Genomic DNA, 23,471 nt, shown 5'->3' with positions numbered 1-23,471 from the left:
ACTTGTTTTACAATTAGTTTCAAGTGGCGATGCTATTGAAATATCTAATGTAACATTTTCAACCAAATCAATTTAACTTTTAAATTTATAAGTTTGATTTACAAATACTTGCAAGTAACAACGCTATTGGAATAGCTACTGTAACACTCTAATTCCTATAGTTTAAATAGCTTGTTTCATAATTTCGCGTTGGAATCATTCAGCAATCGTTGTATTGCTTTTTAGTTGTCGTAGGAGTCGCGAGGCGATTGAAATATCTACTGTAACACTCTAAACTAAATTATTTAAAACAGATAAATACATATTTTTTGCATTAAAATCATTCAGCAATCGTTGATGTCACTTTTTTAGGTATCGTAGGTGTCGCGAAGCTATTGAAATATCTACTGTAACACTCTAATTTAAATTATTTAAAAGAGCTTATTATATAATTTTTCATTAGAATCATTCGGCAATTGTTGTATCACTTTTTAGGTGTCGTAGGAGTCACGACGCTATTTAAATATCTACTGTAACACTCTAATTTAAATTATTTAAAAGAGTTTATTATATAATTTTGCGTTAGAATCATTCGGCAATTGTTGTATCACTTTTTAGGTATCGTAGGTGTCGCGACGCTATTGAAATATCTACTGTAACACTCTAATTTAAATTATTTAAAAGAGCTTATTATATAATTTTGCGTTAGAATCATTCAGCAATTGTTGTATCACTTTTTAGGTATCGTAGGAGTCGCGAGGCTATTAAAATATCTACTGTAACACTCTAATTTAAATTATTTAAAAGAGCTTATTATATAATTTTGCGTTAGAATTATTCAGCAATTGTTGTATCAATGTTTAGGTTTCGTAGGAGTCGCGACGCTATTAAAATAACACCGTAAGAGAGGGATTTCGCAATTGGCAACGCGCCTTTGTTAGATTTCCGGTTGCCAAGGTTTGTTTAGCCTAACGACTTAAACGCGAAATTGGCTTAAAAAGGTGACCTATTTACTCGGAGACATCACGTTTACTGAAATCTTTGAAGATTATTCATAAAGCGTCCCCGGAATAACGTTTTAGCAATGGGACAAATTAGGTTTATCATTTGTCTAAATGATATTTTACATTTATTTAGTAATTTCTAAATTAAGTTGTTTTTATGAGAAAGTTTCTCTCTTTATACAGGGTGGAGGCGGCTTCAGTCGTGGTCCAGCGTCGGTACTTCTCCTAGTACACCAGAGTGCTGAGGGTGGAACACTTTTACAGGCGCTGGTAGGCCAAAAATAGACCAATGGGATAATTGGAAGCCTCAGCCATGGTCCAGCCTCGGTACTTTTCCTAGTCTAAAAATCGACCAATGGGATAATTAGAAGCGCATCTTCCAAATGCTTTTTCGGGTGATTGAATAAAGATGCGCTTCTAATTAGGCAATTGGTCTATTTTGTTAATTCCAGCGCCTGTAGAAGTGTTCCACCCGCAGCACTCTGGTGTACTAGGAGAAGTACTGAGGCTGGACCACGGCTGAGGCTTTCACCCTGTAGTATAATATCTATTTCTATAAGCAGTGTCCCTAAAAGTATTTTTTTGTACAAAAGTTCAGGGTGTTTCAAAAGGTTATACAAAAATTGGAAGGAGTTGTAGGGGTGAGTTGAGAAGTATGCCGGTTTCACCCCCATTTTCCTACGATGAGTTAAACGAGCGCCAGAGAGCTTCAAAGTATGGCCTACTAGCCCCTGGAAGTAGGCTGCAACAAGCGCAGAACCAAGCAGCATTGAAACGCGAACATTAAGGTTTGGGTTCGTGTGATAGGTAAAAAAGGACTTTGTAAACAAATCGGGGTGACCAGCGTACAAAAGTAAACTTGAACAGTATTTAAAGTCCCTGCTGCTTGGTTTGGCGCTTGTTGCAGCCTACTTCCAGGGGCTTGTAGGCCACACTTTGAAGCTCTCTGGCGCTCTTTTCACTCATCGTAGGACAATGGGAAAAAACAGGCATACTTCTCAACTCACCCCCTACAACTCCTTACAATTTTTGCATAACGTTTTTAAACACCCTGTATTTAAGTATTTACTACATTTTATCATGAATATTTCTTACTTACATTAAAATGTCAGTATTACATTTTCCAGAGATCAAAACAGACAACTCAGAATCTGACCATCCCTGTAGTAAAAGATTTTTGGCCAAATTAGCCATTAAATTATTTTGGTCCCGGTCAGAATTTTCCACACTATTGACCATATGAATATTTCGACATCGGAACCCTTTCTATAAGTATTTTTAAAGGCTTTCTGGCTATATTTATTCGTTAGAAACCTGTACCTACGTAAGGCTCTAGTTAATTTTTCAAATAAACGTATTATAGAAAAATATGTGACCAAGACCGTCATATATTGATTTTCTAATACTATATTATCGGGAAAATAGGCGGGAAATTCCCACTCAACTGAATCCGCTTCAAGTTATTCTAAAAGTATTTTAATACCACTAGAAAAATGTTAAAGACATAATTTTTTACAGAAAATTAAATTAAATAAAATAAAATAAAATAAATAAATAAATTGACCAAATACAAAGAAATTAAACATGTTGCTGTTACGTCACGAAACAGAGCTTTATTAGTACAATCTTAGCACGCGCTAGAAAAAACAAAATTCCTCGCGACTCCATGACGCGCTCCAAGCCTTGTAAAAGTAAGATACTGTGACGTCAAAGGAACATTTGAACCAGAAGGCCACGTTACTTTATAGAAATAAATAATAGTGAAATTTTCAATGAAATTAGTGACATTTTCAATAGATCTTAAAAGAAATTAGTTCTATAGACGCTAAAATAAATTATTCGCGTGATTAACCCTTCCGAACCAGCGCGCGCCAATTCATACAATTTAACCGTTTAAGTTTTTCAAACCAATTTCTTTTAAGATCTATTAAAATAGTTAAATTTTCAATTCAAATAGTAAAATTTTCAATTCAAGTAGTAAAATTTTCAATTAAATTAGTTAAATTTTCAATTAAAATAGTCAAATTTTCAAATAACTTAGTTACATTTGCAATTAAATTAGTTACATTTTCAATTAAATTAGTGATATTTTCAATTAAATTAGTGAAATTTTCAATTAAATTAGTGAAATTTTCAATTAAATTAGTCAAATTTTCAATTAAATTAGTTACATTTGCAATTAAATTAACAAAATTTTAAATTATATTAGTGAAATTTGAAATTAAATTAGTGAAATTGCAATTAAATTAGTAACATTTTCAATTAAATTAGTTAAATTTGAAATTTAATTAGTGAAATTTTCAATTAAATTAGTAAAAATTCCAATTAAATTGTGGAAATTTTCAATTAAATTAGTAAAAATTCCAATTAAATTGTGGAAATTTTCATTTAAATTAGGGACATATTCTATGCATCTTTAGTTATTATTACATCACATGAAAATATCCAAGAGGAGATTAGAATGTCGTAATAATCATCATTTCTAATCAGGATATAAAGTTACAGATTCCATTTTAATCCGAGTTTGATTTAATCGTTCGCGATGGTCCCGCAACCCATCGGAGTAGACCTAATCCTCGAAAATTTCTAAACAATGTCTTTTATAGTTTTTGCTAAAAATGTCTCTTTCGAGCGGCAAATTGGTGGACATCCTTAAGCGCCCCAGCGGAGCGCTATCATCCCTCTAATCTCCCCAATTTTCCGGTTATTAACGTGTATAAATTGAAAAGGAATCCCTTCGCTTCGAGCTCGCCTCTCCGCCGTTTCCTCGTTGACGTCAGCGCCCCCCTTTGGCCATATAAACCACGGTGAATTCTCGCCGTCTGGCAACACTTATCGTCTAGCTGATGGAAGAGTAAAAATGATTCCCTCCGGTAGCACCGCGTTTTCGCCACATCCCAAATTTTGCCTGTCGTGCTGCGAATTCTAATTCCCCTATTTATTTATCTAAGCTACTCTCTCCTTTTCTAGCGCCTGTAAACCGTTTTCACCGCGCTGTTGTTTCTCCAAAATTATCCCAGAGGACGCTTCAAACCTATTAAATGGTTTTCCACGCCGTTCCGACGACTTAACTCGATATTAAATAGCGTTGGGGGCTTGATAGACTGTACCGCTTGGCGAGTTTTACGTTTTCACTTTCAGGTTGAGTCGCGCTTCTAGTCGCTGCTAATTAACGCTTAATAAATTCATAAAGGTGTTTTTGAATAATTGTAATTCCCTTTTTGGGGATTTGAAAATAAGTCGTTGTTATTAAAGGGGCAACATTTCCAGTTTAGCTGCTAAGTTAAATTATAAGACGCGAGTTTGCGAGGGCTCTTAGGCAAGAAAATTCGACTTAATTAAAATTATTAAGTATACGGAGCTTAATTTAGAGACGATTAATTTTTTAATTTGTGGTTACTTGATCTGAATTCGATTGAGACCTTAACGTTGAAATTGGAATATTATTAATAGTAATAATAATCAGGCTAGTACTTCCAAACGATTTTCAGATAACAGTTGCGTCATTAAATGACGCTAGCTGACTTGGGCCTAGGGTGGTGCCAAGGTTATTAGCCTAGCTGATTATTATTATGATTATTGATAATAATTATTATTTTTATTATTTTTATTCTTTATTATTTTTATTTTTATTCTTATTCTTTTTATTATTTTTATTATTTTTATTCTTATTCTTATTCTTTTTATTATTTTTATTATTCTTATTCTTTTTATTATTTTTATTATTTTTATTCTTTTTATTATTTTTATTCTGATTCTTTTTATTATTTTTATTATTTTTATTCTTATTCTTTTTCTTATTCTTTTTATTCTTTTTATTATTTTTATTCTTATTCTTTTTCTTATTCTTTTTATTATTTTTATTCTTATTCTTTTTATTCTTTTTATTCTTATTCTTATTCTTTTGATTCTTTTTATTATTTTATTATTAGGTGACTTGCGCCTAGGGTATTAGCCTAGCTGATTAATTTCAGTATGATTATTATTATTATTATTAATGTCTTTAATTCCGATGGCCGGGTTACAACGCGTAAGAGGGTGGTGGTAAGCCCTGCATGCCACGCGAGCCCACAGCTCTCTACACTCACTATTACCGTTAACCGCTCTACAAGTTTACCGCTAATCTGCAAAATCAATTGTAATTGCTATGCAATAATTGTTTTTTAATTTTAGTAATTTTAATATTTCAATAATAATTGCAAATATTTAAGCGTCTTTAGAAATTTGGGAACGTCATTTGTTTTGTTGACTGTTTTTGATAAACAGGCGGGACCGAATTTTCTATTTCAAAGAATAAAAAAAGACCTTTTTATTTTTTTATTTATAATGCGTTTTCCTCAGTAATTGATTGATATTTTGCTGATATCAGTAACGAAAAATTAAAGTTTATCCTTATTAGTACTTTAAGTCCGGTTGGATTTTAATTGTCATGGCCACAGAAACTATTTTAATCAATTTATAAATTATGAAACCTACCTGAATATTTTTGCGCTATCTGTAACACAAATTTAGAACAATATGTACAATTTTAATTGGTGGATGGTTAACGCTTTAGCCTCGCAACAAGAGGAGCCGGTTCAATCCCACCTTGTGGCTCTGGGTGAAAACTCGGAACTACTCCTTCTGCGTTGAGTGTAGGGAGCTGTTGGCTCGCGTGGCATGCAGGGCTTGCCACCACCCTCCTACGCATTGAAACCCGGCCACCTGTTTAATGGCATTATAAGTCGCTAGATGACTTGGCCTAAGGTGGTGCCTTGGAATCATGCAGATATTTCAACGGTTGACAATACTCTTACTAATTTAATATTGTCTATAACAGGGTTGCCACAATATTATCAGATTCAAATTCCCTGTTTAAGTTGTTTTCCCTGACTTTTTAAGGTCAAAATTAGACAGTTTTTAACTTAACATTTATCAGAAGTTAAAAAATTAAATTATATTTCAGAACCAAAGTTCAAAAACCTTACCAGAATATAAATAATAATAGCAGAATTTGTCATAGATCTGGAGTAAAATTACCTTCAAAAAGTGTCAATATTAATCTGAATTCTTTGACTTTTCCCTGATTTTTTACAATTTCTAAAATTCCCTGACCTTTCCTGACTTTTTAGGCCCATTTATAAATTCCCTGATTTCCCTGTTTTCCCTGACGTGTGGCAAACCTTTATAAGGTCATAAAAATGAATACTTTTAAAACTTCTAACCTCCCAAGTCAAAAAAATAACCCCGCCATTCTCGGGACCTATCCTAATAACATAAATCCTGAAACTGCAAATACACGAAATATACAAAAAACGAAAAAGGAAGTTCTGAAAACCTTTCAACAACTTGTCTCAGCAAGCGCATTATACTATAGAGATGAAAATAAACAGAATGCTTACATACTGCGGGCCGCACACAGACAATATAAAAACAAAACTTATTTTTCAAGTTGCCCTTTCACCCTCGACGCTTCACCATTGTGTCACTCAAAAGCGTCCGTATAATAAAAATACAGAAATAGTTGGCCTCGAACTCTACCGGCCAAAGCGATTCACCGATGCCAAAATGTGGTAACTCTGTTTTTTGACAAAATCGAAATAAACTCAATTTAATAAAATTAATTATTTTAACTTATAGCTACTTAATAGAAGTTTTATTTATTGTGTTTTAGGAAGCGTAGAAAATTCTATATATGTAGTATTTTAATAACACGTTTTTCTAAATATTTATATTTAATAACATTGAGACGTATAAAACGGTTTAAAATTCACAATATAAATTTATTTTAACATCCAACATTTCTGGCGTCTAAATAGTGTTATTTTGGTTCATTTGATCTAAATATTTAAAATAAAAAACATCTGTAACGAAATTGACTCGAACATCGTCAAAATAAATTTAACCTAATTTTGATATACAAACGCCTGTAGAAGTGTTCCAACCGCAATACACCGGTGTTCAGGGACAAGCTAGCATAGTTTTATTTGATACTTTTTCAGCGTAGGGTTGTGCGAATAGTGGTTTTAGGAAATCGTCTGTTTTCGAGTATCACATTTTTTTCATTGAGTATTAGAGTAATATTGAAGTCGAGTAGAGTAATCGAGTACTTTCTCGAGGGGAAACTTTATCTTATTCGACTCGAGTAACTAAAAAAAACCTCGAGTAATATTTTTAACGAGTCGGGTTATCGAGTACTTGATTATGAGCTGGTATTATTCAAGAAATTATGAGTGTAAAGCAACTTTCAATGCCGAAAAATATTCCTTTAATTAAAATGAACCACAGTTTCCACAAGTTTGTATGTACCGTTTATTGTACCTTCCATAAAAACTTGTTGAGGTTAACGGTAATAGTTAGTGTAGGTAGCTGTTGGCTCGCGTGGCTTGCAGGGCTTGCCACCACCCTCCTACGCATTGTAACCCGGCCACCTGAAATAAAGGCTTTAAAAGTCGCTCGATGACTTAAGCCTAGGGTGGTGCCTTGGGTATTAGCCTAGCTGATTATTAGCCTAGCTGATGTAAAAACCCCTCTTTGAACTTTGAAGCAACGAGGATAGAAAAAACAAATACTTCGCGAGTTTAGAGAGCAGTTTATTCGAGTAATCAGGTACCCAAATATACAATTTTTTGGTACTTGGTAATCGAAAACTATACTCCAATTACTTATTCGAGGTCGAGTTCGAGTACACGACCTCAAAAAGGACGAGTACTCGATAATGTTCGAGTACTGGCACAACCCTAAAAAAAGATATTTTCCGCGAGTAAAAATCAAAATAGTTTTCGTTGGTTCCATATTTGTACGTAACATATTTGAACTTAACTGACTTTATCTTTATTCTTTGCAGAGTCCATCCCGCCGTTTCAAAGCTCAGTCTGACATCTAAAAAGCGAAGTTTATTTATAATATTACATGTCCGTTCGTAAAATACTCGTAATGTCAGAAGTTGGCCTCGTCCCAGGTCCGGGCGCGGAGATGTCCCCGAGTGACGGCACCACGACCCTTTGGCCTTCCAGGAGGGACACTTAAGGCGGCACCGTCTTCTTCAACACAGACGTTTCTCTTCTCGTTGACTGATTTCTACAACCTATGGATTGGATGACACGTAAGCTGATTTTGTTGGTCCATTTTTTCAGTGCAGTGAGCTTTTCTGATGACGCGGTTGTTGGGTTTTCGGGAAGGTTTGAGGCAGCGGATGTTGAGGTTTACACTGTTAGGGATTACGGTGGCCGTGGAAGGGTTTTAATAGTTTTAGTTCTCAGCGCATTCTACAATCTTTGGAGACGGACACGGTCCAAACAAATGATTTCTAGAGTTGCAAAATATTGAATATTGCGTTTTGAACTTTTATGATTATCGCCAGAACTTGGGTTTGGAAATTGAAATAGCTTTTTCAACCACACCGTTTGGTTAGAGTTAGTAAAAAAAGCTAATTTAGCGATATGACCTTGGGGCATGGGGAATAAGTTGTGATGGAAAAAGTACTGTGTGGCCAGAAAAATATTTGTTTATATGAATTGATGAAACTATGTGTTTATTCCCTGAAGACACAAGTTATATAGTTAAGAGTTTATGGGATCACTTACAGCTATCAGTACTTAGCTAGAACGTTGTCAATTGGGGAAAGTTTTATCTATTGGGCAACGATATCTAGTGGGCAAAGTTATCAAGTGGGAAACATTATCAATTAAGCAATTTTATCAATTTGCCAACTTTATTTATGGGCGACGCTATCAATTACGCAACTTTATCAATTGGACAACTTTATTTTGGACCAACTATATTTATGGGCTACTTAATCAATTGGGAAACTTTATTTCTGGACAACGTTATTTTTCGGCTACACTATCAACTGGGCAACGTTATTACTTAAACAACTTTATGGGTAACGTTTTTAATTAAGCAACTTTATTTTTGGGCAACTCTAACAATTAAGCAACTTTATTTTTGGGCTACGCTATCAACTGGGCAACGTTATTAATTAAACAACTTTATGGGCAACATTATCAATTAAGCAACTTTATTTATGGGCAACATTATCAATTAAGCAACTTTATTTATGGGCAACTCTATCAATTAAGCAACTTTATTTATGGGCAACTCTAACAATTAAGCAACTTTATTTTTGGGCTACGCTATCAACTGGGCAACGTTATTAGTTAAACAACTTTATGGGTAACGTTTTCAATTAAGCAACTTCATATATGGGCAACGCTATCAATTAAGCAACTTTATTTATGGGCAACTCTAATAATTAAGCAACTTTATTTTTGGGCTACGCTATCAACTGGGCAACGTTATTAGTTAAACAACTTTATGGGTAACGTTTTCAATTAAGCAACTTTATTTATGGGCAACGCTATCAATTAATCAACTTTATTTATGGGCAACTCTATCAATTAAGCAACTTTATTTTTGGGCTACGCTATCAACTGGGCAACGTTATTAGTTAAACAACTTTATGGGTAACGTTTTCAATTAAGCAACTTTATTTATGGGCAACGCTATCAATTAAGCAACTTTATTTATGGGCAACGCTTTCAATTAAGCAACTTTATTTATGGGCAACTCTATCAATTAAGCAACTTTATTTATGGGCAAAGCTTTTAATTAAGCAACTTTATTTATGGGCAACTCTATCAATTAAGCAACTTTATTTATGGGCAACTCTATCAATTAAGCAACTTTATTTATGGGCAACGCTTTCAATTAAGCAACTTTATTTATGGGCACCTCTATCAATCAAGCAACGTTATAGGCAAAGTTATCTATTAGGCCAATTTAATTCTGGCGAACTTTCTACATGGGCAACGTTATTTTTGGACTATCTAATCAATAAGAAACAGAATTCTGGAAAGTCCATATATGTAACTACCACCTTTAAAATCTCGTCAAGTATTATTCGTAAATATTTTTATTTTCAAGTATTCAGCCCCGAAAGAAATCGTTTAATCTTCTCCATTTTCAGCGCAGTATCGTGTTATTTCGCTCCCCAAATCTTCAATGACCCCTCGCACAGGATCCAACATTGCCAGTTCCTTACGAACATCGGCTATCAAAGGCAAACCCGCCTAATCCGAGAAGGAAAGGGGGGTCAGAATCAGACGGAGGAGGGGGGGGGGGGTCGGTAGTAATTAGAGGAAAAGAAACATTTAGCAGATTCTCCGATGTCCTCCATTAATTACTTTTTGGCTGGCTTTCTTGTCTTTGCCGCGCCATCGGCTGACCCTAGCGACGTCTGCGCCAGAGCTAAAGAGATTTAAATGGCTCTGACCCGCCCCTCTTAAAGGGTAACGTTACACCCGTTCATTCGCTCCCCGCTTCGTAACCTTTTTGTGTTGCTCAAGTTTATTCTTTTTTCTCTGATCCTCTTTTTCTTGTTCTTTGGGGTTTTATTTTTAAGAAGTTAATTTGTAAGGGGGTCTAGTTCAAACCGGGGGTTTCGTGTTGCTGCGGGTCCTTCGAAATGAAACCATCCTTTTTTGGATTAGATTTTAGCTTTAATTGTCTTTTTTTCCCTTTCTTCTTACGTTAGAAGTTTGAACGGGTGATTTTTAATTGAGATTAGAGATTTTGTCACTGGGGTTATTATCGACGGTGTTCTCGATTTGTAATGATGGTTTTTCCCGATCGATGGCGCCAACTAGCGGACGAAGCTGTTTTCTGGTGCGCGACTAGAGATACGTCGAAATAATTATTTCTCGAAGTATTAGACGTCTCGGGATGTTTGAACAGTTATTTGAAATTTCGAAAAATGCGGAAGATTTGGCAAATATTTAAAATGTGATAAGTATCGGAAATATATAAGAACTCTTAAAATATCGGAAATATATGATAAATATTAAGGTATCGGAAATATGAGATTAATATTAAAATATCGGATATATGTGCTAAATATTAAAATATCGGAAATATATGATAAATATTTAGGTATCGGAAATATATGATAAATATTAAGGTATCGGAAATATAAGATTAATATTAAAATATCGGATATATGTGCTAAATATTAAAATATCGGAAATATATGATAAATATTAAGGTATCGGAAATATGAGATTAATATTAAAATATCGGAAATATATGATAAATATTAAGGTATCGGAAATATGAGATTAATATTAAAATATCGGATATATATGATAAATATTAAAATATCGGAAATATATGATAAATATTAAGGTATCGGAAATATGGGATTAATATTAAAATATCGGATATATGTGCTAAATATTAAAATATCGGAAATATATGATAAATATTAAGGTATCGGAAATATGGGATTAATATTAAAATATCGGATATATGTGCTAAATATTAAAATATCGGAAATATATGATAAATATTAAGGTATCGGAAATATGGGATTAATATTAAAATATCGGATATATATGATAAATATTAAAATATCGGAAATATATGATAAATATTAAGGTATCGGAAATATGGGATTAATATTAAAATATCGGATATATATGATAAATATTAAAATATCGGAAATATATGATAAATATTAGGGTATCGGAAATATGAGATTAATATTAAAATATCGGATATATGTGCTAAATAATAAAATATCGGAAATATATGATAAATATCAAGGTATCGGAAATATGGGATGAATATCGGAAATAATCGATTAATATCGAAAATATATGATAAATATTAAGGTATCGGAAATAATCGATTAATATCGGAAATATGGGTTAAATATCTGAAATTCTTGAAAAATATCGAAAATATGTGATAAATATCTGAAATGTTTATCTTAATTGTTTGGTAAATATTGAAAATTTTTGAAATATCGGTAAGTATGTGAAATATCTGGAAATATTCGAAAAATCGGAAATTATGGGAAATATCGGGAAATATTCGAAAAATATCTGAGAAATATCGGAAGAAATCTCAGTAAATATTGATAAATCCAAAACAAAGTAATATAATCTTAATATTAGAAAGATTTCAATATTAGAAATCTGATATAAATATTTTCCTAAATTATAAAAATTCGTTAGATCCATGCATTAAGTCATTTTTCGACACAATCATACAGAGAACCTATCGAGCCTGTATCGTTGAAACCGAGTCTATGATATACTACGTCCGTAAGTAGGCTATGTCGCTACTTCAAATACATTTACTCTAGCTAGCTCGAACTTGATTAAAATGCGTTTATCAGTTTGGAAAAAATGGTCTAAATGGCTTAGAACCAGCTGCGGCGGAATAGGGTGGTACAGTGGTACATTGTACCCTCTTAGCTTTCAAAATGTTATTTACGAAATTGGTGCAAAATTGATTGTATCCCCCAAATTGCTCTTCCAAAAATTTCGTAAATCACATTTTGGTTGATAATTTTACAAAAACCTAAGAAATAATAATTACAATATATATAATATAATCAGAAGTAAATGAACCGAAGTTATCGAAATAGCGCTCAGAATTGGAGGGCGTTTTTCTTATGAAAATGATGAGAAAATCGAGTCGAATTATGAAAATTCCCATCCCCGTCTTTTGACGTGATAAATGGCACTTGGGAATTGTGGGTATAGCTATTTCGATGTATAAAAAATAGCCCGCAAAATTTCAAATTCGAGGTGAAAATGTAACTTCATAAGGAAAACGCCTCCAACATGGGGAGTATAGCAGTCTGATAACTTCGGTTCACTTACTTTTGATATAAAATAATATTTTATTCATATAATTATGTAAATTAAGAAAGTGATTTAATTAAATACTTAATTAGACTCACTATTTGGTAAACACTGCTCTATGGTCGTGAAAATCAAGAGCAAATATGCCATACAAATTTAGAAAAACCATCAAAAAACCAAAATCATCTGAGTTTTTGACTGAAAAAAAAATAATTTTGTCAAAACGCCGTGGGCTGCCCCCCATTTTTTCTTTTTTTCAATACGAATATCAAAAATTACAGTTGCAGATATCGGTAGCCTGAAAAACTGTTATATCGTAAGAAAACTTTCCCGTTTAAAGGTGTTTTCCCAAGTGTAGTAAAAGAGAATTTCGGTGACACGTTTTTAACGCTAGTCCCCTTTCGTAATTAAGAGCACCCGCCCGGCAATTATATCGTTAAACATTAATTTCTAGTAGTATTAATTACATGGCTTGTCTGTTACTTTGAATTGCTCTGTAATTAACAAATCGTCTCCGTTAAAACAAAACGACGTATCTTTTGGGTGGCCTTTTTGAGAAAAAAATTATTTTTAATTTTGCAGGGACTTGTGAAATCGCGTGTTAGGTTTTTACATGTGAGTTAATTTTATAGTTAAATAATTGCGTTTCAATATTGAATTGATGAGGATTTTAATTTAAAAATATTTTGCTAAAGGGGAATTTTTAGAGATACGTGGTTTCGCGTCATGAAGTGAGATAGGAACTGAAAATAAGCAAGATACGTGCTTTTGCGCGAAATAAGCTGTGTATATCAAAGATACGTTTAAATGTTTTATCGATTTAAAAAAAGAAATTCAATGGCAACCTATTAATGCTTTTAATGTTATATACGTAAACTAGGGTGTAGAATCTAAATGTGTCAATTTTTACAAAATCACGTATCTCAAGTTACGTGGTTTTGTTTTAACGGTGACGAAATAATAATGACATTTTAATAATCGTCTGTCGTGAGAATTTTGGGTCGATTTCTAATTAAGGTTAAACGCCATTAATTTTAAAAGAGGTAATTTGAAAAAGGGGAGTAATTAAAAACCTGTGATTACCCAATTTAAACCAGCCATAAACCTCAACTACACATTTTGAATTATATCTGTGAGATAATATAATTGTAGTCTCTGTGGATAGAATTCCCAAGAAATCTCTTTGGCACGCTTGTTCGTATTTCGGCATAGGCTTGCGGAAAATGGAACCCTTTACTTGAAACCACCTTATGTCCGAGTCATCTAGTGACTTTGAATGCCTTTAAATAATAATAATAGAGTAGTATCACCTCGTATCTTTGGCCATGGCCGCCATTTTAGGCGCGTTTTTTTCTCTATAGGAAAAAGCATGGGTGACGTTGCGTGATGTAGCACTAACATTACTCTATAAAAATCGCTAGGCTAATACCCAAGGCACCACCTTAGGCCTAAGTCATCAAGCGACTTTTGAACCCATTAATTAAGGTGGCCGGGTTACAATGCATAGGAGGGTGGTGGCAAGCCCTTCATGCCGCGCTAGCCAACAGCTCCCTACACTAACTATTACCGTTAACCTCAACAAGTTTTTATGGCAATTGAAAACCCCTTTAACCAGCGGACTATGCTGAAATGGAAACATTCTTGATGCTACAGAATGAACCTACTGCCTTGTAACTCGGCCACCTGAATTAATGGCTTTAGAAGTCGCTTGATGACTTAGGCCTAAGGTGGTGCCTTGGGTATTTGCCTAGCTGATTATTATTATTATTATTATTATTATTATTATTATTATTATTATTATTATTATTAATATTATTATTATTATGATTATTAAATTTCTGGCAGTATTTACCCGTTATATCTAGGTTCAGTCGAGGTCGTTACTTTATCGGAATTAGGCTAATTTGGAGGTAATTATGTCAACAAAGACATTTTTATCATTTGTTCTCAGAACCCGACGTTTTACGACAATGTAGATGAAATTTGAAATGCCCTATTATAGACGAATAATGCTATAGTGAAAATCATTGTTATGTATGAATTTAGTGGTATAATTGACCTATAAAAAGAAACAATTCAATTTCAAAATATATTTCAAAAGTTCCTTTACCCCACAAACACGGCCTCTCCAAAAACCTCGCTAGTCCGATTTGGAACTTGGAACGGGAGGATAATTTTAATTGCTAATGAGAAATTAAGTACATTTAAATCAACGCTGCCACAATGAATCAGGCTCTTTTGTTGCGCGGAAACCCCTTCATTTCTCGGCTTCATAGCGTTTTCAGATCTGAACGGCGTTAAATAAATCACCTCGCTGCGCTTTGTGTAACGTTGAAGGCGCCTAATGTTATATTTAGTAGGATCTCCTGCCTTTTCATATCGGCCGAAGTAGCGAGCTCACCTGCGAAAATGTCTTTGCGATGACATTGACGGATATTAATATCTTTTTCTCGAAGGTAGTATTTCCGAGGAAATTAACTATTACGCTGTGTTTAATGGTAGTGGTTATTTCATTCTAAATGTGAAGCGCTTTGATTGGCACTGTTGTTAATGATACTTTTTGTTCATTTTATTCAAAGGCTTTATTGTGAAAGGGGTTTGTTTACCAAATATTGGGGTAATTTAGGAGGTGGTTTCGAGGTGAATATTTGGAATATGTGAAGGTTTTTGTAGTAGGGGTGGCCAGTAGTGGCGCCAGGATTTTTAGGGAAGTAGGCCAACCATTTGGAGGCCCCCACCACAATTTTTTCAAATCCGTCCACGTGGATTATTTTTTTTAAGCTCAAATATTTGGGTAAAATGGGTTCGCGACGAAAAAATTTGAATTAATTATGAATTTAAACATTACTAAAAACAGTGTGTACCGATAACACTTAAAAAATGAGTGGTTATTTACTCATTTCTACGACTGAATTCCAGTCTATCAATTTACATTCATTCCTTTGGTACTTCGCATGTACATCCCTTACATCAGAACTAACAACTTTACGAAAATGAATGTACGTAGGTACACTTAGTCTAAGTAAAGTAAGTTTAAGAATCATTTATTTGTAAAGATAAAATTAAAGATACAATTTGGATATAGTAGCGCTCGCAAAAAATTAAAACTAAAAAATAAACTACTGTCAAAGAAAAGTTACTCGTACCTTTGAAAGGAATAAAAACAGCAGTGGTGTTAAGCGAATCACTCGCATTGAATATTAAAAAATTAATAAATAAATAAATTATTTCGCAAAGAAATTACAGAATTTTCGGATATTAAATAATTTGGAGGCCCATATATTAAATTTTAGAAGCCCCTTAAGACGACGTTTGGAGGCCCCTACCAAAATTTCAAGTAGGCCCAGGTCTACCCCGGCCTGTTGCTGGCGCCATTCCTGGGGGTGGCAAGAATTTAATTTGATAATGAAAAGAGGTTTAGAGTCTTCCTATTTGAAAATAATATCTACCCAAAACCTGTTATGTCGAGGTAAATTACTTTACGGGCTTTATCAATTTAGAAATAAAAAATTATTCTTTGAAAAAAAAAAACATCTTTGGGAAATAAATTACATACAATCATTTAATTTTTGGGGTAATAAATGATTTAAAAATAATTTGTTTTTGGGGGTATACATGATTTAAAAATCATTTAATTTTTGGGAAATAAATGATTTAAAAATCATTTAATTTTTGAGGAATTATTGATTAAAAAAGGATTTAAAAATCAGTACCTTTTTGGGCAACTAACTATATAAAACCTTCAATTTTTGGGTAACAAATTATATAAAACCTTCAATTTTTGGGTAACAAATTATATAAAACCTTCCATTTTTGGGTAACAAATTATATAAAACCTTCCATTTTTGGGTAACAAATTATTTAAAACCTTCCATTTTTGGGTAACAAATTATATAAAACCTTCCATTTTCAGGGGATCAAATTATATAAAAACCGTTCGTTTTTGGGAAACAAATTGTATAAAAACCTTCCATTTTCAGGGGAACAAATTATATTAAAACCTTCCATTTTCAGGGGAACAAATTATATACAAACCTTCCATTTTTGGGAAACAAATTAAATAAAAACCTTCTATTTTAAGCGGAACAAATTAAATAAAAACCTTCCATTTTCAGCGGAACAAAGTATATAAAAACCTTCCATTTTTGGGAAACAAATTATATAAAAACCTTCCATTTTCAGGGGAACAAATTATATTAAAACCTTCCATTTTCAGGGGAACAAATTATATACCAACCTTCCATTTTTGGGAAACAAATTATATAAAAACCTTCCATTTTCAGGGGAACAAATTATATTAAAACCTTCCATTTTCAGGGGAACAAATTATATAAAACCCATTTTTGGGCAACAAATTATATAATACCTTCCATTTTTGGGTAACAAATTATATAAAACCTTACATTTTCAGGGGAACAAATTATATAAAAACCGTTCGTTTCTTAGAAACAAATTGTGTAAAAACATTCCAATTTTGGGAAACCAATTCTAGAAACGAAACTCCAATTTTTAAGAACTAAATTGTATTGAAAACCTTTCATTTTGGGAAAAGCAAATCTATAAAAACAACAAATATTTTAATATCCTTCCGTTTTTGGGAAACAAATTATATAAAAGAGAAACAAGCTATATAAAAACCTTCCATTTTCAGGGGAACAAATTATATAATAACCTTCCCATTTTCCGGAAAACATTTACTTGTAACGATGAAAACCGGTTCTAATCAAAGTTTCTAAAATTAACAGAACTCGGTTATTAAATCATTCCTTGTGCATAAAATATTCCTTAAAATGAATTTCATAAATATGAATAACACGATTTTCAGTTTCTTCTTAAAATAAAATGGGCTTAAATAAACATATTTAACCCCCCGAGTTTAAATGTAAAGCTTTTTACCGAAATGGAATATTTTCGGAGGAACATAAAACCTTTTAATATTAACTGACACATTGCCAAAAATACCCCGATCCGGCTTTAAACAGTTCCTCTTGATCCTCTCCGGGTACCTGGCCACGCGTCCTTTGAGAAAAAAGGGACAGAAATGTCCTTTGGCAGGCTGTAATAAAGATTATGCAATTTACTGCGCAATTTTTCATCTACGCCCGTTAAACGCGAGAACCATAAAATGAGTTCAGCACCGTTTGAGGGGAAAAAATGCTCGGTGCCAGGATGAGTGCGAAAGGAAAAAACTTGGAAATTTTAATTACGGTGATGAAAAATACATTTTTCGCCTCGAAATAAATTAAGGTTGAAAATTGAGCCAACGTTTTCCGAAAGAATCGAAGGCGTAAAAAGCAAGAGTGCGTTCTTCTAATTAAAATTTCAAGTGAATTATCTACTCTTAAATTGGCCTTAATTGGTCGTCCGTGGCAGATTAAATTATCTACCGTTGGTCTATTTTAATTAGATTTTATGTCTTGGTGGTTAGTTATATACGCTTCCCTGGATGGGTTAGCGTAGCTAATGTGTTATTTTGTTGATAGAAAATTAGCTAATTTCGTAGGAATATTTGGAAGTAATTGCTTTTTACGTAATACATTAGTTTAATTTCTTTGAGTTGGTTTCAAAAGGCTTTTTAAATGGAATTGATTTTTTACTGTTATTTAATTTCTTTCACTGTGTGGGGATTTAAACAAGATTTATTCTGGTCAGTAGTTCTGACTATAAGCTAAAGCTTATTCTACCATATTGTTTTATTTATTTATGAAATCAATTTCTCTCAAGGCTTTTAAATTAAATGTAATCCGCTATGGAAGGCTTTTATTGCTATAGAAAGAAGTTTTTTAATCCGAATTTCGACCTCGGTAGAAGGTTATTAATCGGAATTTCTTGGTAGAAGGTTTTCAATCCGAATTTCAACCTCGGTAGAAGGCTTTTAATCGGAATTTCTACCACTGTAGAAAGCTTTTAATTGGAATCTCTACCACTGTGGAAGGCTTTTAATTGGAATTTATACCTTTTTAGAAGGCTTTTAATCGGAATTTCTACCGTGGTAGAAGGCTTTTAATCGGAATTTCTACCGTGGTAGAAGGCTTTTAATCGGAATTTCGCCCGGAGTAGAAGGTTTAAAACCCTAATTTCGACCACGGTAGAAGGCTTTTAATCAGAATTTCGCCCGGGGTAGAAGGTTTATAACCCTAATTTCGACCACGGTAGAAGGCTTTTAATCAGAATTTCGCCCGGGGTAGAAGGCTTTCAATCAAAATTTCTACCACTGTAGAAGGCGTTTTTAATCGAAATTTCTACCGTGGTAGAAGGCTTTTAATTCGAATTTCTACCATTGCAAAAGTCTTTTAATCGGAATTTCTACCGCGGTAGAAGGCTTTTAATCGGATTTTCTACCGCGGTAGAAGGCTTTTAATCAGAATTTCGCCCGGGGTAGAAGGTTTATAACCCTTATTTCGACCACGGTAGAAGGCTTTTAATCAGAATTTCTGCCATTGTAGAAGGTTTTCAATCAAAATTTCTACCACTGTAGAAGGCGTTTTTAATCGAAATTTCTACCGTGGTAGAAGGCTTTTAATTCGAATTTCTACCATTGCAAAAGTCTTTTAATCGGAATTTCTACCGCGGTAGAAGGCTTTTAATCGGATTTTCTACCGCGGTAGAAGGCTTTTAATCAGAATTTCGCCCGGGGTAGAAGGTTTATAACCCTAATTTCGACCACGGTAGAAGGCTTTTAATCAGAATTTCTGCCATTGTAGAAGGCTTTCAATCAAAATTTCTACCACTGTAGAAGGCGTTTTTAATCGAAATTTCTACCGTGGTAGAAGGCTTTTAATTCGAATTTCTACCATTGCAAAAGTCTTTTAATCGGAATTTCTACCGCGGTAGAAGGCTTTTAATCGGATTTTCTACCGCGGTAGAAGGCTTTTAATCAGAATTTCGCCCGGGGTAGAAGGTTTATAACCCTAATTTCGACCACGGTAGAAGGCTTTTAATCAGAATTTCTGCCATTGTAGAAGGCTTTCAATCAAAATTTCTACCACTGTAGAAGGCGTTTTTAATCGAAATTTCTACCGTGGTAGAAGGCTTTTAATTCGAATTTCTACCATTGCAAAAGTCTTTTAATCGGAATTTCTACCGCGGTAGAAGGCTTTTAATCGGATTTTCTACCGCGGTAGAAGGCTTTTAATCAGAATTTCGCCCGGGGTAGAAGGTTTATAACCCTAATTTCGACCACGGTAGAAGGCTTTTAATCAGAATTTCTGCCATTGTAGAAGGCTTTCAATCAAAATTTCTACCACTGTAGAAGGCGTTTTTAATCGAAATTTCTACCGTGGTAGAAGGCTTTTAATTCGAATTTCTACCATTGCAAAAGTCTTTTAATCGGAATTTCTTCCGCGGTAGAAGGCTTTTAATCGGATTTTCTACCGCGGTAGAAGGCTTTTAATCAGAATTTCGCCCGGGGTAGAAGGTTTATAACCCTAATTTCGACCACGGTAGAAGGCTTTTAATCAGAATTTCTGCCATTGTAGAAGGCTTTCAATCAAAATTTCTACCACTGTAGAAGGCGTTTTTAATCGAAATTTCTACCGTGGTAGAAGGCTTTTAATTCGAATTTCTACCATTGCAAAAGTCTTTTAATCGGAATTTCTACCGCGGTAGAAGGCTTTTAATCGGATTTTCTACCGTGGTAGAAGGCTTTTAATTCGAATTTCTACCATTGCAAAAGTCTTTTAATCGGAATTTCTACCGCGGTAGAAGGCTTTTAATCGGATTTTCTACCGCGGTAGAAGGCTTTTAATCAGAATTTCGCCCGGGGTAGAAGGTTTATAACCCTAATTTCGACCACGGTAGAAGGCTTTTAATCAGAATTTCTGCCATTGTAGAAGGCTTTCAATCAAAATTTCTACCACTGTAGAAGGCGTTTTTAATCGGAATTTCTACCGTGGTAGAAGGCTTTTAATTCGAATTTCTACCATTGCAAAAGGCTTTTAATCGGATTTTCTACCGCGGTAGAAGGCTTTTAATCAGAATTTCTGCTACTTTAGAAGTATTAATAATCCGATTTTCTACCACAGGGGATTTATTATATTGAATTCGAATTTCTATCACCCAGGAAAGCTTTCCAGTAAAAAGTTCCTCCATTATTAAAGGCTTTTTAATCCCAACGTTTTAGCACAATAGTAGGCTTTCAGTTACATATTTCTACCAAAGTGGAAGGAGTTTTAATCCGACTTTCTACCACAAAGGAAGGCTTTCTGATAAAAGTGGCTTCGACTATGGAAGGCTCATGAAACCAAATTTCGTCTACACATGATTTAAGTAATAAAAGTCAAATAAACTAAAGAATACTTCCTCCGCAAAAACTTCCATCGAAGACAAAAATAGGAAACACTTCAAAACGGAAAACCCCTTATCTAGAAACGCGGAGTCCCCGAGAAAGGACCCAAATCTAAATCCGCAAAGTTTGAGTAACTCTCAACCTCCACTGATAACAAGACTATAGAGATGGGAAACCAAACGATTCCCAGTTTCTCCCCGAAAGATCTTAGCGTAGATAAAGGACCATCTCCTTCCCGCTAGAAGTATTTTGACTAAAAAGCAACTGACGAAGTTGGCGAGCATCTGAGAACTTTCCCACGCTAGGGGGCGCCACTAGATATTCCAATACGTAACACTAAAATAAAGCGCCTTTCGCCATACATACATTTTGAGCGAAAAATCCAGATTTCGTCGCCTGATAGGAGCGGATAAGATGGAAAAACGAGGAAAAAACCTTTAAAAGAAAATCTAATTTACCTTTCATGCCATAGATGGCGGTATGGGATACAAAAGTTTTAGCTGGTACTGGGGTTTGAAGGTGGGTTGTCGGTAAAGTTTGTACCGTATGATAGCGCCATTTTAAGTAATTTTTTCAGATGCTAAAGGTCTTTCTTTGATATAATGCGTTAGTTGAAAAGCGAGTTTTTGTTCGTTGTGTTATATGGAAATTTCTTTACCAATGCGTTTTTTGACAATGCCTGAAAAGTGAATTATCGGATTTTACGGATGGTTGAACTTGATTGTGGCGTTTTTACCACTCAGATTTTAATAAAATTTTAAGTTTTTTTTGTAATGTTCTTTTTTGTTTCAAATATTTCAAATATGCTGGGACATTTCAACTACGTTCCCCTTCCTGTAGATTTGTATATTATATATTCCTTTGTTAGAATTAAAGCAAGTGTCGACTCGACATGTAGTATTTTTTTTCAATAGATGCCGCTACCGTCGAAATAAAAAAAGGCGGTACTTATAGGTACCCCTCGCGTTGATTGGATCGTTTCTAAATTGGTCAATAACATAAATTACATCAATTATAAACAATATTTTTACACGGGATATATAATCTAGGTTAAAACCCACTAAGTAGAGTATAAGTTGTCTAACTATAATACTCTACAATGGCTCTCTGACGACGTTATGATTTGGCTATTTTGAATTTTAGCTCCCTTTTCCATTAATAGATGGCACCTTGCTCTCCAGTAAAGTAGTTTTTTCGAAGAATCGGATAGATTCATGGCCATCTTTAATAACAAAGGCCTTATCATAATACAGGTGGCAATGATAGAGCCAACAGTTGCTTTAAGTAACTTTCAGATAATACAATTTTTAGTGGTACCATTTAGTGGTTCATGTTCGATGTACCAACTAATTGGTCACCATACACCGTTCACACCTTAGTATGAACGTCCCTTAACTCTCTGATATGTTAAAGCAAGTGGCGGCTCTATCATTGCCACCTGTATTACGAAAAGGCCCCTGTTATTAGAGATGGCCATGAATCTATCTGAATCTTCGAAAAACGCCCCTTTACTGGAGAGCGTGGTGCCATCTATTAATGGCAAAGGAAGCTCAAATTCAAAATAGCCAAATGATAACGTCGTCAGAGAGCCATTGTAGAGTTTTTATAGTTAGACAACTTATACTCTATTTAGTGGGCTTTAACCTAAATCATATATCCCATATAAAAATGTGGATTATAATTTGCTGTTATTTACAAACGATCCAATCAACGCGAGGGGTACCTTTAAATACCGCCTTTTTGATATCGACGGTAGCGACTTCTATTGAAAAAAGAGCTACTTGACGTCGAGCCGCCACTTGCAAAAATAAGTTGCAAAAAGCAAAATATAGTCCGGCGCTTAAGTCGCCAACTACATTTCATTTGAGAAACCCAACATTTCTCTAGAAAAGCAAAGTAACAATATTTTAATATGAATTAAATTTAATTAAGGTAATTCCAAAATTAAGGTTTCAAGTTTCATCTCCAGCTTTACCAGATAGGGGCCGCCATATTCCTGGAACAGACAGCGACAAAGCCCTCTATAGATTATTATAGGGTCCTGTCAACCAGGGTTGTTGATTTTTTTTATTTTAATCGATTTTTTATTTTTTATTAATTTTTAGGTTTTTGTCACTTTTTAAAAGCAATATATAAGCTTATTGATATAATTAATATTTTTGTATAAATAATATTCAATAGTAGACAGTTTTATCATGTCAAAAAATATTTATTCCAAGAAATAAGTATATTTGTATCACAGGAGTAACCTTAAGAAGTAAAACTAAAACTTTCCCGGTTGGGAGAGTCTATTATTTTCAAAAAAACAAAATTGAGGTGGGGAAGGGATCGTGGTAGAAGAGTATTATCGGTGTGATAGGTGATAGTGTAATATAATGACCAAATTGGTCTAAAATATAATAATTCAATAGTAAATCTCTCATTTATGGAAAGTTAATACCTTTTAAACAATCTTTTATAGGAACAGATTTAAATCAACGATTTAAAAAAAAATCATTTGATTTAAATCAAACAACCCTGCTGTCAACAAGCAATAGCAGGATTGCCACACGTCAGGGAAAACAGGGATAT

The 23,471-nt window shown here is 33.8% G+C and overlaps 1 protein-coding gene across 3 annotated transcripts in view; it reads left to right on the top strand.

The window, feature by feature from the left end:
• The window catches only part of LOC149962227 (metabotropic glutamate receptor-like), a 331,639-nt gene that overhangs the window by 182,690 nt on the left and 125,478 nt on the right, over positions 1 to 23,471 (top strand). For all 3 annotated transcript variants that reach the window (XM_090179170.1, XM_090179168.1, XM_090179175.1), the window contains exons 4-5: positions 1,167 to 1,253; positions 7,810 to 8,067. The gene's annotated coding sequence lies outside the window, so the exon portion shown is untranslated. The remainder of the gene's footprint in view (positions 1 to 1,166; positions 1,254 to 7,809; positions 8,068 to 23,471) is intronic.

This window comes from Leiobunum rupestre, chromosome 1, assembly GCF_980474605.1.
Source record: "Leiobunum rupestre chromosome 1, qqLeiRupe1.1.hap1, whole genome shotgun sequence".
Lineage (NCBI taxonomy): Eukaryota > Metazoa > Arthropoda > Arachnida > Opiliones > Sclerosomatidae > Leiobunum > Leiobunum rupestre.
The sequence above is the reverse complement of the archived record's forward strand: the minus strand, read 5'-3'. Positions and strand labels throughout refer to the sequence as shown.